We start from the raw sequence: 16,620 nt of genomic DNA, 5'->3' as shown, positions 1-16,620 counted from the left end.
ACGCATCTCCGACCTCACATTCAGCTCAAAACTACTGGAAAGAGCCATCACAGCTCAAGTCAAGACTTACATCCTCTCAACGACCTATGAAACATTCCAAACCCACGACAGCACTGAAACAGCACTAATCAAAGTCACAAACGACCTCCCACTCTCCTCTGATTCTTTTTGTGCATGTACGTCAAACCGTAGTGCGGGGCTTGAGGCACAAAGTTTTCTAGGGGGCGCTGTTGAGCCATTTTGCCACACCCATCAATGCAAACTATTAAATATCAAATTTTTCGTCAGGCCTGGCTTGCGTGCAAAATTTGGTGAATTTTGGGGCACGTTTAGGGGGGCAAAAAGGCCCTCCTTTCGTCAGAAGAAAGAAAGAAGAATTCCTACAGATACAATAGGGCCTTCGCACTGTAAGTGCTCGGGCCCTAATAATACTATTAATTTAAACAACAGAAAACAGCAGATTAAACAGTAGAACATAAAATACATAATAGATCAAATGCCTGTCTGAATGAGTAGGTTTTGAGATCAGTCTTAAAAACTGAGTCAATATTCCTGATGTCACGGGGCAGGGAGTTCCAGAGACGAGGGGCAGAGCGGCTGAAGGCTCTAGACCCCATGATGGACAGACGTGCTGGAGGGACAGTCAGGCTGATGGAGATCTGAGAGACCAGGTGGGGATATTGATGCATAGGAGGGTAGAGACGTATGGGGGAGCAAGGTTATGGATCGCCTTAAACCTTAAGAGGAGGATTTTGTAGTTGATATGGTGTTAGATGGGAAGCTAGTGGAGTTGGTGTTGAACGAGGCTGATGTGACTGATGGATATGGTGTTCTGGTGATGATCTGGGCAGCAGCGTTCTGGACCAGTTGGAGTTTATGGAGGGATTTTTGGGCAAGATCAAAGAGAATGGAATTGCAATAGTCCAGATGGGAAGTGACCAGAGAGTGAACCAAGATTGCTACGCTGTTGGGAGTGAGTCAAGAGCGGAGGCGGTTGATGTTTCAGAGGTGGAGGTGGACTTACTGATGGTGAGTGGAATGATAAGGTGCTGTCGAGGACAACACCCCGACTCTTAGCCTGTGGGGAGAGGGAAACTGAGTAGTTGTCTACTGTATGTTGAGGGTGAAGCTGGGATGTTTGGAGAGGGAGGACTTTGCACCAATAAGGACTACCTTAGTTTCGTTACTGTTGAAATATAAACAAATTCAGAATTTGATGCCAGTAACAAGCCTGAGGTAGGAAGGGGAGGCGAAGAGACAGAAAATCTATAAAGGGTCGCCCCATAAATTCTTTCATGGCACGTAAAGGAGTCAGGACTGTGTACAAAATCATCATCCACCAAAGGCTTTAATCTTCTTTAATCTGAATGTGGCTACAAATAAGAAAACAATGCTGCCAGTGGAGTTCTGCAGGTGAAGTCTTCAACATGAAAACCAGCATTTTAAACTTACCTGACACTCAGTGATCACCACTGACCACTCCCAGAAGTCCTAAAACTGATATTAGTCCAGAAATTAAAGGTATGTGAAAATAAATCTTCAGATAAATTAAAGAAAATCAAATATTGCAGTCATCTGAAGCCTAACATTTAAGACAAGCTTTTTTTCAGTAACCTTGCAAAAGCATGTAACTGCATCCCACAACAGCTGGTAAATATGTCCATCTTCAAAATAATCTCCTTTCCAAAATGTGTATTCTGCAGGGTAAACTCCCATGAATACAGACTCAAAATCACTCTCCATGCCTTTCAGGCACTGTCTTAACAGATCTTTAGTATTTACTAGCAATCAGACCCTGATTTGACTGCACCTGCCGCATAGAGGAAACACAAACCTGGGACTTATGGACAACACACCAGCAGCTGGGTGGTCGTTGGTGCCCGATGACACACCGTCTCACAAGATGTTTCTGCCCTGTTGTCAAGAGTGAGTTGTTGAAATTCAGATTAAACCCCTCCAAATGGTTAAAATACACATGTTCCCAATGTGAACGTGTTCCTACATTGTCACTTCTTTGAAAATTATAAAATGTAAAACTCTTATAGTAAATTTAAGTTCTATATTCTCAGAAAACAACTCAGTAGTCAACTGTACAAGTTTTAATGCTGGTTTCAGAACTGCACTTTACTCACATGCACACTACAACCAACAGCATACTTCAAGTTTCCAGACAGTTTATCTGCAGACGACATACTGTACACCTCTCCTTGTTTTGACACTGCAGTCCGGTTCAGCTTTGAGTTCAGAGCCACGTTAGCCACATGTTAATTTGGCTGGAATGAACAGTGCTATGTTTAAACTTGTTTTGCACCCATAGGGGCCTATTTCAGGAAGGAGGTTTAACTCTTGATTCAAATCAGGGTTTAGAGTTGGTTTCGTCACATCTGAGTATGTTAACAGTGGTCAATCTGTAAAACGCTGCACGGTTAAATATCTGCTGTAAATCATCATCTTATGATGATTTTTATCATCATAAGATGATAAAAAGGATGACCCATTATGTGATGGGGACATTTATGTTGACGTATTTTTGGTACTGGATTTTCAAAGATTCTTCTACTTGAGCATGCCCCTGTAGTGTTGTATTATACAAGTTGTCACTTCAAGTGCCAGTAAGAATTTTATTGTGAACCTTGTAAAAATTTGCAATACATAAATATGTCAAATATACAGTGGCATAAACCCATCAAAAACCTACCTCAATATAATTTCCTGTGTTCATTTTCCTCAGAACAGAAACAGTCGTCAGTATGGGTTGTTTCTGCTATTGCCACTGCTGCCGTGATACTGGTTTTGATCCTGGCGGCTGTGGCTTACATCATTATCACCAGAAGGTACTGTTTGTGTGTCCTTTTAGGAGACATAAATCTGCTTAGTCACATTATTGCAGACCCATATCTGTTTATTATAGAGAGTAACTCTTAAAGACTTGTTTTGACATTAAAATGAAGTTGCCTTGGACTCTGGATCATTTTTCTTTTCATTTAAAGGTAGACTAAATAAGTGCTTAGAGAAAGAAAAGATGACTCAGGAACTGTCATGTCATAAACCCTGGCTTACCTTCTAAATCTGGATGATTTAGAGGGTAAGCCAGGGTTCAAGTACAGGCAATTAATCAAAGTACTTTTGTTTCTCTGTTGTAGATGTGATCCTGCACTCAGGAGGTGAGAACAAACACAAACACAATATATATTTACCTTCTTCTGTTTGTCTCAGTACCTTGGAATAAAAAACTGTCTGAATGTCAGATACATCTGTTCCAGTGGCAGGAGCAGCCAGACCTTCGTTTACGGTAAGAGAACGCTTCATTTCAGAGCACAATCAGTATTTTATCTCCAAATTTAGCTTGAATGTAGTTGAATCCCCTGAATTAAAACCTGCTGTTTGATAACAAAATGAGAGGATTCACAAAACTTTCTCACACTCTCTCAAAGGATATGGTTTACTCTGATGTGAGGATTATAACATCCAGAGAAACACCTCCTCCATCCAGCGACAAACCCAAAGATTCTGATGAGGTCATTTACTCTAACGTCAAAGTTTTGCATCAGCAGCTTGAATGAAATGCGCTGTTTTGGGAATATCTAGTTGATGAGTAGAAAGAACGCTTACACATTTTATCATGATCATATTTGGCTGCACCTTCGCACCCTCCCTGTTCACACACTCTTGTGAGCAACACTTTAGTTTAACATGAGGTTATGAATAAGCTTACAAACATGCTTAACAACCAACTCAGCAACAGAACGATCTTTAGTTACTAGGTAGCTCTTTTGTTTTTTATAACATAAGTAATTTTTTTTATTTGACGGCGTGGCTCAAAACAATTCCAGTTCCATGTGTGCGTCTCCCCATGCCCCAGGAAAGGCATCCGGTGTGAAACCTGTGCGTAAATTGATGTACAGAGTGCAATCGTCCACTGTGGTGATGCCTCACCTAAGGGGGCTTAAGCTGAAATCGGTTGATTGAAAATCCTCAGAGGATAAAAGTTAGAAAGCTGTCTGCATTTGAGTATAATTGGTAAGAAACTTTATTTCGGACCAAAATTATCCACCAACTATCTAATCTCGGATGGACACTGCTAAAAACATAATAGCAAAACAAGTTATTGTTATGTTTGTTTGGTCATGAACTGTAAAAGCAGGATATCACATGACCTTTTGTATTGGGTGGTTATAACATTCAATATGACAAACAGGGAAGTGTTGAACCTGACACGAATGTGACAGTCTGCTATAAGTTCCCCTTTTTTTCCTTTGACATTTGTGAAAGGAGGAAGGAATGAAGAGTTAAAAGGAAGTTGAAAGGAAAACAGCTGCAAGCTGCATATGAAAAGCATTTTTTTTCCTCCAGAAAATACACTGATGTGAAAGTAATGCAGAAGCTATGTTAAGCAACTTCAAGGAATGATGTTATTTGTCTGTCTGCAGGAATGGTAACTTTAAAGGTTGAATCTAAGTTTTGTTTAAATCATCATTCATTCTGAAGGTTTCCTACATCTGCTTCAAAAAAAAAAAAAAAAAAACCTGTACTGGAATGGATGTTACAGTAATACTGTGCTGTCATGTTATTTCACAGTTTACTGTTTTTTCTGCTCGGTGCTGGTGTGAGATTCTTGTGAGGTAAATCAACCTTTGAACTTGTTTTGTCATTGTGAAACTGTCACATGAGTGGCTAACAGAAGCCACATCAGCCACTTCCTGATCTACTAGGTTTTGAACTGTCCTGTGACAGGTCACCACTGTAATGTCAGGACTCAATCAAACGTTATCACTTCCACCCATTGTCCACTACCCAATGTCTACTGTCTACTGTTTACTATGCATTGTCCTCATATGATCAATTCCTGTCAAAGTTTCTTAATAAAAGCATCTTCTAGAGGGAGGATCTTTGGGGAAGCTCAGGAGTTCTCAATGAGGGCAGTTGCCCTGCACTCCTCTGCTCTCCCCCCTCCTGCAGGAGTGCGCTAAAAACTCATTCCAAGGTAGTCTCTGTGTCTTTTCTCATTATTAATTTATGTAATGCTGTGTTTAAACCTAACATTTTTGGTGCCCGAAACCCGAGACCTCTACATCTGAGGCGTCAGGACGATGCCCGGTGACGGGGTTCCTCGAGCCAGGGAGGGGCACTGAGACTGGGTAAGAAATGCTCCTCTCGATAAATACCTGGGGTATTTAAATGTGTTACTTTAAGAGATGGGGTTATGGGGCTAATGGGGTTAGCCTGTGGTCTTGGACCACTGTGGAGAAGTCATGGACTTCACCAACACCCACGGGTCTGGGGACCCAACGAGAGGAGGTTTCTATTGGAATGGGGTTTTAGGTTTTTTGTGTATGTTTGTTTTGGCCAATGTGTGTTTTGTTCAATGTTCTTGTTTAATGTTCATGACTGAAACTGTTTATGGACAATGTTGTGGTTTCTAAAATTGTGAAGTCAAGTTTCAATTGTTTACTGAAAAGATCAGTGCAAAACTGTCAAAAAGGGAAACTTATGAGCTAAAAGAAACTTAAAGTTAAGAAAAATAGCTGGCTAAAATAGCAGATGCGTGGTTAAACTGAAACTTATGCCTAAAATAATTTCTAAAAAATGCTTAGTCTACGGGACGTCCCTAAAAAACTAGGAAATAAAAACTTGTGACAAAATATTGTGCAAAATAATATAAGGGAATTTTAAAAGATTGAAAATCAATTAATTTAAGGCTAAAAGCAAAAACTGATCAAAATGTTCAAAATGCAAGCAAGAGAAAAAGAATAAAATTATGAAAGTTGTGAAAAAGAATGGTATAAGAAATGTGATTTGATGGGAAATTGGGAAGTTGATGAGAGAGCCTGCTGCAAAAGGCTGCAGAAGGCCAAAGGTCAGTGTCTGTGTGTAATCAGCTGCAGATCAGATTGTTTGTGTAAGAAGTGCTACGAGAAGCTGCATGGGATGAGGCTTGGTGGATCCAGAGGGAGTGTCTTCTCATTTGGAGACTGGTGAGTGTTAAATTTTCTATGGGGAAATGTTTGTTAAAATGATACAAATAACTGTATTTGGATCTGTGTCTGCAAAGGAGACTTTTTGTCTGCTGGAAAACACAAGAGCTTCAGAGGGTGTTTTGTTTAGTGTTTCAAGTGAGAAACTCCCCTCTTGAGGAGGCAGAGAAATTGAGTAATATAGTTTTCTATCATTCTAAGCCCTGAATGAAGGTGTAGTGATGTAGAATTGTCAAATGGGGTTAATTCACTGTTGAATGATTGCAGATCACTTTTGTAATACTGTTTTTGGTCTATGTATGTTTTAATCGTATGGAAAGGTGACTGTGACATGAGTGTGAAACAAATCAATAATTTGTCTTTACTTTGTCTGTCTTGAAGTCACATACTGATACTGATCTAGGGCTGCAGCTATCAAATATTTTTGTAATCAAGTATTCTACTGAAAATTCCATTGATTAATCGAGTAATCGGATAAAACATATTTTTGTTTAGTTAAAGAAAAATTATAAATATACATAAGCTGTTACATGTTAGTTGACATCACTAAGACTAAGTTATGTGGTACAGTGGGTTCATGGCTGTGCATTTGAAGACCTTGTTGATGTTGAAGATCCTTGTTTCTAACCTAGAAATGCCATTGCACCTGGTGTCACACATAACTTAAAAGGTTGGGTGTTTTTTCCACGTGTTTCAATTGAACTTTCATTTGTGTCAAGCTAATTTTATGTTCTAGTTAAGTTTTAAGTGAGAGTATTGGCAGTGTTCAAAATAAAATTATGAGACCTGCTGTATTGGAGCACATTAGGCACCAGCGCTAATTGTTTTATCCATGAATGATTACAGAGCTAAAATTGAAAACTACCCAGTTTAGCTTTATTACGTTTTTATTTGTCTGACATTTTCTGCCTTTTCTTTTAATTAAAACTGTAGCGGGAACAGAGGTCTATGTACCGGGTAAGGGCTGATTTATGGTTCCACGTTACAACAACGTAGAATGGGGCGCGTCGCTGCGTAGCCGTGGCAACAGAGCCTGCATGGCAGCGCAGCACCGCCAGCCGGACCGGCGCTTTCCGCCCTTGCCAGAGAGCGGCGTAGGCTGCGGCGTAGGCTCTGGGTCGATTTAATGCGGGACAATGATTTTGGCTTTAGAGGGGGAACATGGGAGAAGAGACCAGAAGAATATAGCGTGGATTAAAAATAAAAGTTAAACGCTGAGCTACATGTGTCTCCCGTCAGGGCCGTTACAGACTGCCTGACCATGGCATGTTACAAAAACCAAACATGCCCGCCGCCTCTTTCTTCCCCCTTTAACGTGTGCAGCGCATGGATGTAGGCACAGGCATGGATCTATTTTGGGCGCAGCGTCAGCATGTTGTGTTGCATTAAATGTAGTCGGGGCGTGTGACGGCCTGCCCCTCTCCCTCCTGATTGGTCATTCTGCTTCCTGGATGCAAGTTGTGGCAGGTCGTCAGCCCAATTGGCCTCACCTGTGTGTGTGTGTGTGTGTGTGTGTGTGTGTGGGAGCCAGGGTATTTAGGGGCTTGGTTCTGGGTTTCCACCTGCCAATGGGGAACTAAGTATTCTTTCCTCCTGCATACAACACTTGCACTCAGCATACTTCATTCACCCACACACAGAATACATGACTGACACTCTACATTTAAACCTACATATACTTTTGGTTTGTTTTGATTTAATTTTTACTTTAATAAATTACATTTTTGAATTTGGTGACTCATGTGTGGACTCCCTCTTTGTCACTAACTAGCCCAGTGTGTGACAAAATGGGGGCTCGCCCTTTGGTCTGACTATTGGTTTTTGATGTTGGCATATGGTTTGTGTTCCTGTTAGGAATTTTAGTTTGGCCGTAGTTGTATTTGAAGTTATTTAAAGGTTTATCTTATCTTATCTTATCTTATCTTATTGGTAGCACCTGTTGAAGCCAATTAGTTAGGTGCCAGTGTTGGGAGTTCCACATGTGATTCTTCTCTCCCTGATTTTCAGTTTTGAAGGAGGTTTTGGTCGGTGGAGTTTGGGAGTAGGAGAGCATTTGTCCTTAAGTTTTGTTTTTGTGGTTTGTAATGCTTTGGTTGCAATAAATAAGGTGAGGGTTGGAACTTTGAGACTGGTCTTGGGGAAGGTGTGTTTTCCTCTGTCCATATTGGCAGAGTTTTCTTATTTTAGTTTGAGTTGGAGATTGCTGGTAGTCCTGTTATCGGTTTTGTTTAAGGTTATAGATTTACCTGGTTTTTCTTTAGTGGGGAAAGTGCATGGTCCGACGGCCCATTGCGGGCTGGCCCTGTGCTTACCCCTCTTTTGTTCTTTTTGGCCGGGATCTCCATCTCCTTTTGGTTCTTTACTTTTGGGTTTACCTGTTTTCCTTGTTTATTTTTTCCCCCAGGCTTTGTTTGTGGTTCCAACACTTAAAGTATTGATTTATTTATTTTTTCTTTGTTACTTTGTTTAGATAGTGTAGCATGGCATCTGTAGTGGATGAATTTGATGATTCGCCATCAGCAGCACAATTAGATCAGTGTACTAAGGACCAGTTGCTGCTAATTGCTGAGAAGTATGAGCTTGAAGTAGCAGATAGAAAATTAAAGGAGTCTGTTAAAGTCAGTGTGAAGGCAGGTTTGTTGGAGAAAGGAATTCTTAAACCTGGTGTGGGGACTCGTTCTTCAGTTTCTGCAGATACTGTTTTGAGTTTTGAGCAACAAAAGGAACTTTTGTTGTTAAGGCAAAAACATGAATGGCAGCTAGAACTGGCTTTGGAAGAGATGAGGCAAAAGACTGAGAGGGATAAGTTGGAATTGCAGCATAGAAAGCTAAGCTTAATTCAAGAGGGTAAATTGTCAGGTTCGGCTGATGGTGAAGGCCCTCGGTATCAGTCTGGTGCATCAGTGCCATCTAATACGAGGCTTTGAGATGGTGAAATTAAACGATTCCCCGAGGCAGAGAAAATTCCTTGATCATTTTTTGTAATAGAATTACTCGAATTATTCGATGAATCGTTTCAGCCCTAGTTTTGTCCCATAAAATGGGCGCCGCTGTGTTTTGGATACAGTGGAGTGAGGCGTGTTCATGAGTCTATTGTCATTTGCATGTCAGTCAGTGACATTTTACACGGAAAGGAGTGTGTGGAGAAGAAACAAACCCGTTGAACAATCTTTTTAGAAAAGAAGAACTCTGAGTGCATACTAGCCTATTCACACTGAAAATGTGTACATTTGTGATCAGTGTTGCTACCATTTAGGTTTGGAGTTCATCTGAAATGCACCAATTGAGTTTGCTTAGTGTAGTTTGAGGAGAAGTAATTTCCACATATGCACTAATACACAAAACCCACATGCAGATGATCTGAAGTTTGTGTTTAAAGTTCAGTGGGTTTTTGTCTGCTTAGTTTACACATCGGAATTTATCCCACAATTTTCTTAAGACTTCTATAAGTCTTCATAGAAAAGCATGCATTTGCATTACAGCATGCAAACAGAAGATTAAGTATCTCCTGAAGACTATATGATTAATCTGGAGACAATTTTCTGGTATTCCTTTTGGGCGTGCTACAATAGAGCTCAACAACAGTTGAGAAGGCATTATTTGATAGAATGCTTCCTTTCAGTCCAACGTTTTGTGACAATGACTTATTGTTTATATATATATATAAGTTCACTGAAGACTACTTTTTACGTTACAGGAGAGTTGCTGCACTGACAGTTTTTGTGTGGTGTTACTTTCATTAAACCATAACCCACTTGGATTGCAATGAGAACATTTTGAAATAAGAAAGTTCTGTGGTCCTTGAGATAGGAGACAGAATTTAACAGGTTTTGCCCCCTTCTAAATCTAAGGTGATGGGAGGGGGGATCTGGGGGATCTCTCTGGGACGTAGAGATAACCGTCCCTAGAACAATCATTAAGTCAGACTTGCCGACTTGCCAGGGTGCATAGGTCAAGAAGTGGGAAAACCACTTATCTGGGGAGGAGTCAGGACTCAGACAGCCCTGACCCCCCTCTATCCCCTGTTGACATTCGAAACAATGCTCTTGCAAAAAGAGAAAAGCATTTGGCTAAATGAAGGTGCTACTGTAACTTCAGAAGGCCTCTGTGTGGTGCGAAGCAGACCGGTGCTTCCAAAGAATCTGTTCCCCCTGGTGGATAAATTGAGCCATGGGAAGTCCCATAGCTCAAACAGCAGGGATGAATAGTATAGTACACAAAGAATTAAATACTAAATACCCTTTAAAAAAATTTTTTGTAGGGTCTTTCCGACATGTTGCAGATACAATATGCAAGGCAATATGAGGCCTAAGAGAGGTCAGTGTCGTGAAAGGACCTATCCATTTGAAGTTGTTCATATGGATTTCGTTCTTGGAGTGAACTAATGGCCTGTTAAATTAAGGCTCAGGAAAGCCATGGCCTGAATGACGGCCATTAGTCGGAATGTACATGAGAATGTTCAAAAGTTCTTGTGGGCTGCTGGTTTCTGCTCTCTCTCTCTCTCTCTCTTCTAAGCAGGAACTGCTGAAACCAGATCCAGATCCTGATTGGTGAGACGAAAAAACATGGTCATCACCCCGTCAGGATGGCCCCTTTGTGGTCTAGATCAGGACACCGACAGCAGTAAAGATGGCTGAACGATCTACATGCGTCCACCAGTTGCAGTGAAAGCTAGCCTGAAGATGACTAGCCCAAACTGACTTCCGACAACAGACTTGAGAGGAGTCCGAGAGATGAAAGAAACTTTTCCACTAATGACTCATGCTGACATGTTAGGAATTGTTCCTTAAACTCTTTACTTGCATTGCTGTGTTGTAATATGATTACACTGATGTACGTTCATAAACTGGTGCTGAAGCTAATGTTACCAAAACTATAGCCGAATTACGTCAGTTAGCCAAAGTTGTGTCAGAAGACAGACGCTCAGTAGGAGACCACTTTTGGGTCCTGGCTGACTTCCGGCCCCTGGACTGACATAATGGCTAGATTATGATTTCGATTATTACTGTCCTTGTACGGTTCTGAGTGTATCATTCTGTGTCTAAGTGCAATGATCCAAAGAACCATCCAACCATCCACTGGACTAAGGAAGTTAGTCCAGTATTGCCAACAACTCCATCAAACTCTAACTAAGGACAACCTGTTTATGATAACACTGGAGTATAGATTGTTTCATTTTGTTTACTGTGAAATGTTTTAAGCTTTTATGTGTCTTGGCCAGAGTGATTGCTCACCAGGAGGGTCGGAGAGGAATTTTGCCCCATATAATCGGGTTTTCGCCTCTCCCTTGACATATAATTACGCGATAAGCCCTAGCTATTTTTTAAATGTTTGACCTTAAATGTTTATGAGGCTATTATTCTAAGCCTAATGGACGGATTTTAGTTGAAGTTTCAAATTGACAAGAGTAGGGAAATGTGAGGTAAATCAACCTTTGAACTTGTTTTGTCATTGTGAAACTGTCACATGAGTGGCTAACAGAAGCCACATCAGCCACTTCCTGATCTACTAGGTTTTGAACTGTCCTGTGACAGGTCACCACTGTAATGTCAGGACTCAATCAAACGTTATCACTTCCACCCATTGTCCACTACCCAATGTCTACTGTCTACTGTTTACTATGCATTGTCCTCATATGATCAATTCCTGTCAAAGTTTCTTAATAAAAGCATCTTCTAGAGGGAGGATCTTTGGGGAAGCTCAGGAGTTCTCAATGAGGGCAGTTGCCCTGCACTCCTCTGCTCTCCCCCCTCCTGCAGGAGTGCGCTAAAAACTCATTCCAAGGTAGTCTCTGTGTCTTTTCTCATTATGAATTTATGTAATGCTGTGTTTAAACCTAACATTCTGTCTGCAGGTGGTGCAGGCCTGCAAAGCCTGAGGTTAAAAAACGTGATAAAATACAGTTTGCAAATTTTTATAAACTTTAATCTTTTGGTTAGTCGTCTCTCTTACATAGACTTGTCATTATGGGCAATTGTAAACACAGTGCTGTTTAAAGTCATTTCATTTTGTAAGTATTTCCTAATAAGATCAGTAAAAAATTAGAAAGATAGCTTTTAGGTTTAAGTTAAAGTCTCTGCAACAGTCAGAAACATAAGCATTGTGATTAAATGGGGGTTTTGTATTTAAGAGGTTGCTTGGCTGCATCCAGGGTTTTTATGAAACATTTTGTGTCCTTTCTTTTTTTCAATCACCATTTGGTGTCTTGAGTTGAAAGTTTCATAAAGAAGCTCTGCTCCAGGGCCCCTTGGCCCTTGAAATAATACAGCTGGGCATATGAATCAATTTTCTCCCTCCCTGAGACTGCACCAGCCACACCAAAGCAAGTGCAGTTTCCAGTTGCAGGCCTGTAACTAGGATGCAGTTAGCCCGGCTTGTATGTGAACTTGCTGAATAATGAGATTCAGATGTTTTAAAGGACATGTTGCAGGATGTCAGTAATCTTAAGTAGTGGCAGGGTAATTGCTGGTTTCTCATGGTCTAACAGGAATCATTTGTGTCACTTGGCCAAGGAACTAGATGTATTATTGATTTTCTACATACAACATAACACCGTGGACTAAGCAAAATAAGTTTTTGCTTCCTTTGTCAGAGATCTGTGTAGACAGGATAATGTGTGTTTTCCGGCAGAGTTCCTGTTGTTGCATCAGTGGTTTGCTGCACAGGACCGGCTTCAGTTTGGTCAAATTCACAAATTCCCTAGTCACAGGGAAGGATCTGTTTAATTCTTACCTACAAACCCTTGCAGCTGTTGTGGCTGGGGTCATAAGCAGAATAATTCATCAATTAGCCACAGCTAGATAGCGTTGTGAGTTTTACTTTTCTGAAAGTGTGACATTTCAGACTCCAGCTCGTTCAAATTCAGGTCCTTTATTGTCATTTGCACAGTTTAAAACAATAATCCCTTTACAATGAAAATATTCTTTGTTTTCAAACATTAGCTTATTACTGATTAAATGAAAACAATTGTGATAAAGTAGTGGAAAAACTTGACACCAGAACTTTAATATGTTAGTCCAAACAAAACTCAAAATTGTGGCAGGTTGATTTTCTCTGTTAATGACTTACTTCTGAATCAGTGACACCTCAGGTTCTTTAATAAACAAAAGCTTTCTGTGATAAAAGTACTACAGGAGTTCTTTTGTGAATCAGACACGTTAGAAGTTTATTGTAAAGTGTTCATAAAACCAAAATAATGTTAACGTTTTAAGTCAAATATCTGAATCATTTTTTGTTAGGGTCCAAGTATTAAAGTTCTGCATGAAACACAAAAACAAAATTTAAAAAAGGACAATATTGAACAGTGATCTTTTGCTGTTCTGCACCGACCCTCTTGTCTGACTCAGTGTGTTTGTTTTCACTGTTTCTCTTGAGCTTGTTCAGTCCTGAGAGAAAGGGACACCTGGGGGTCTTCACTGTTTCCACTTGCTCATGTATGTATGTGTACTTACAGAATTAGAAAAAACCCAAGTCAGATCCTAAAATTACTTAAGTTTGGGGAACCTAATTGAAAAGTAAGATGTGCCAAAAACTGCTCAATCAAGGTAAACAGACAAAAGAAAAAAGAACTGATCGGCCCTGGTGACTGGGGAGTGTTGTCCATCTCATCTCCAAGTTAAATCAACCCTGTTTGTATTATTAAATGGCAATAAGTGTAAACTTTCATCAGGGAATAAAATGACAGGAACTGTAAGTTAAGTTCCACTTATGCGGTTGTATCTATGAGGGCCCTAAAGACAAAACAAGGTCACTTAATCTTCATGTGTATGGAGGATGAGTATAAAAGGAATCTTTTTTTGCAGTCTTTTCAGTTTCAGATTTAAGTTCTGACGGATGGAAAATGGCTCCTACAACAGTTGTGCAAAAATACTCATTTTCATGGGTAAGTTGATTTTGTACTTGGAAAAGAATATGGTCATTGCATCACTGCTTTTCATAGTAAGTTAGTAACCAAAGAGATGAGAGATGAGATCTGCAGGTGAGATCGTACACATACGTACAAAACATAGGGCCAAACCAGTTGTTTTCAGTAATAAATCAGTCTACTAAGATGAGCTTAAATGATCATGGTCGCATATCAGGAGCTTGTAAGGATTGATTACCAATTGTAATATGTAACATGCACATAAAGGCTCAGCTCAAGAACACTTTAAGGGGGTAATTTTGTCTTTAATCAAGTTTCAAATGTGTGTCAATGAGAATTTTATCACTCACCTTGTGAATATAATTATTTAAAAGTATCAAATGCAGAGTGACATAAAAACATGATAAACCTATCTTAATAATTGCCTGTGTTCCTTTTTTCTCAGAACCGAAGCAGACGGGACTGTGTCTGCTATAGTCACTGCTATCGAGATGCTGCTTTTGATCCTGCCAGCTGTGGATTACATCAGCATCATCAGAAGGTAGGCTTTTACGGGGCTTTTGTGTGGACTTTTATTTCTTTTATGGATGCATATATCTATGTTGTCTGTTTAGGAGCAAAACTGACACTTAAAGATTTGTTTTGACATCAAGTCAAGTTAACTTGGACTCTGTGGAATACAGACAACCTCTTTTATTTTATAATATGCTATTCTACAGAGTAAATAAAAACTTTAAGATAAAAGAAAATATAATTAATATTTTGGTTTTCTCCCTAGATGTGATTCTTCAGTCAGACTTTCTGCCACTTCATGTGTCACATGTGAGAACAAACACATAAACAACACTAGATATGTCAACCTTTGTCAGTTTGTCTCGATGCCTTGGAGTCACCTGTCTTTCAGATACAACTGGTCCAGTGGCTGCAGCCAGACCATTTTTTACTTTACGAGAGCAGGTGAGCTGTGTTTCAGTCTTCTAAATCAAACCCATTCCAATCATCCTTTCCCCCACTCTTGTTCATAGGATATGCCTCCAGTTGAGGACATTCACACTGAGGTTGTGTTTTTGCGTAAGCAGCTCCTATGAACCCCATCGGAGCTTGGATTTCTATTTGCTCAGTGGAAAAAAAGATTTTCCAATGTACTTGAAGCAAGTTATCTTTAATAAACCATAGTTACTTAGAGGAATTGTCATATTTATAGCTAGAGTTAAACATGGGGAGGTATTATTTTTGTTTCTTGTAATCCTGCTTTAATAAGTCATTCAGTAACAGGATGGTCAGAGTTTTTAAACAAAAATAATATATTTGTTTCTCAAAGCAACTCTGAAGATTTCACTTATTAATATTTTGCGAACTATGTTTATGTACCAAAAGTTTACTGAGTAAAAACATTTTGAGTCAGTTCATCTAACAGACAATGATCAATATCATAAGTTCAGTTTTTTACTTCTGTCATCTATAGAAGAGTACTGGAAATCTCCAGGTACTTCTTCCAAGGTACTGGATCTCATCTTAGATATCATTTTAGTCAAACTATCTAATATTTCCCGCTGAATTTCAGGGTTCCATCCCTGAAAGACTGTACTAATACAGTACTATTATGTTTCACAGTTTACAGTTTTGGTTCTCATTGTCTGCAGGTGTTACAGCCTGAAAGCGCCTCATGTTGAAAAAAAAAAAAGCACTAAAGTTTGTGAACTTGGTCGTACTCGCCAACAGTCACTGTCACCGACAGTGACACCCTGCATTTCCTGACAATGTGATACTGTGGGTGTGAGAAGCTGACGAAACAAGCATGCACGCCAGACTCAACCCGTGCTGTCACAGCTTGTTAGCAACAACTTTTCTTCTTCTGTTTAAATCTGTTAAAAAAATCTGTAAAAAATCTGTATATTAACAAGCAGTGGAGGCATCTCTGGGTGAACTCGGCAAATGTAAAGTGATAGGTAATGTTGGAAGGTACCGTGCGTCTGCGAAATGTTCACTTCATATATAACATTTAAATTTTAAATTTACAATTTTGATAGTGGCTTAAGTATCAAAGTTCTCCCATGGTGGAAAAAGACAAAAAAAAGACTATATTTAAATGTTATAGCTGGAATATATGCTGGAATATACGGTATCCTGTATCGTTTCTCCTCTATTGTTTTTGATTTCACTCTGACTTGATTTACTGGTCAAAAAATTGATAAATAATTGAATTGATAAATTATTTTTATTTGGACAACCAGCTCAGCAGTTTAAAGTCATTAATATTCACTTTCCATTATTTGACCATATGAGGTCAAGGTTTCTACTGGGGTTGTTGTGTGCAACAACCTTGTTGTGTGCAACAACCTTGTGTGAACTCCCAGAATTACAGAGACAGTCTTGTTGGATCATAAGTAGTTAAGTAAAGTCATATTTATTACTCAAACATTAGTTCATGGATAAGGTTTGTGCTCATTAATATGACGATTAGATCCTCTCTAAGGCTTAGAGGATCTAGTAGTCTAAGGTTACGGAGTTTTCAACTGAAAGATCTTGATCGCCCCCTAGTGACTGGCCGCGGTATAGATCATCAATCCCACTTTCTCAGATGGAGCATGACATACACTGGGTAGAGGGGAAACCTGGGGACACCTGACAAAAGGGATGAGTTTACTATTTGAATCAGTTCTGATGCTGTTATGGGTACAACTTTCTTGAAGAAAGCTGTGGGGACATATTGAGGATGAATTTAGCTGATCCATAATGTACTCCTGGTTTTTGTAATTGATTGCGTAAAATTGTATCATT

This window comes from Cololabis saira, chromosome 3, assembly GCF_033807715.1.
Source record: "Cololabis saira isolate AMF1-May2022 chromosome 3, fColSai1.1, whole genome shotgun sequence".
Taxonomy (NCBI): Eukaryota; Metazoa; Chordata; class Actinopteri; order Beloniformes; family Belonidae; genus Cololabis; species Cololabis saira.
This window is presented reverse-complemented; position numbering follows the sequence as displayed.